Raw genomic sequence first — 653 nt, forward strand, 5'->3', positions numbered from 1 at the left:
CTTCTGCTTTCTGCTTGGTGTTCAACTAATGACAAATGAGCTAATCACACCTACTCACTGCCCAGCATAGTCCTGCCTTGGTGCCTGCTGGAACAATGCAGCAATGTGTTTATTTCTGCTCTTGCTGCCAGTTTCTTCTCTTGAAGTCAAAGCATTTGGGACAAAACTTCAAACAGACTTATTTTGCAGCCTTCTGGCTGAAAAAAAGTTGCAATCCAAATTGCCCCATCTTAATCACACAAAGTCAGCCCAAATTTTGGAAAATGAACAGTTTGGTCTCTATGTTTTTCCTAGTAACAAATCTGTCGTCTGGAGAGAAGGGAGGTGTGTCTGATAAAGCTGACACCACATAAGCAAGACTTGAAACTTTTGGGAATGAATTCTTTCTGCTTGACTATGCTAAATCCTTCATTTACATTGATTTTGTTCAGTGTTTTTTTGGGAATATACAATTTAGCACTGTACCCAGTCGGATAAACCTAGACTTAATTTTTTTCCTCCTGTCTGCCTGGTTACTTAATGGCTCTCTAGTGAAAATGTACATTTGTCATTTGCACTATCTCTTTTAAAGCTGTGCTTTATGCAGAAATTAGTGGCTGGTGCAGATGGCAGGGAAGGAGTGAGGGAAGGAGGGAGAGTTCCTTCATCTCCAG

The sequence above is a fragment of the Melospiza georgiana genome, chromosome 1 (assembly GCF_028018845.1).
Source record: "Melospiza georgiana isolate bMelGeo1 chromosome 1, bMelGeo1.pri, whole genome shotgun sequence".
Lineage (NCBI taxonomy): Eukaryota > Metazoa > Chordata > Aves > Passeriformes > Passerellidae > Melospiza > Melospiza georgiana.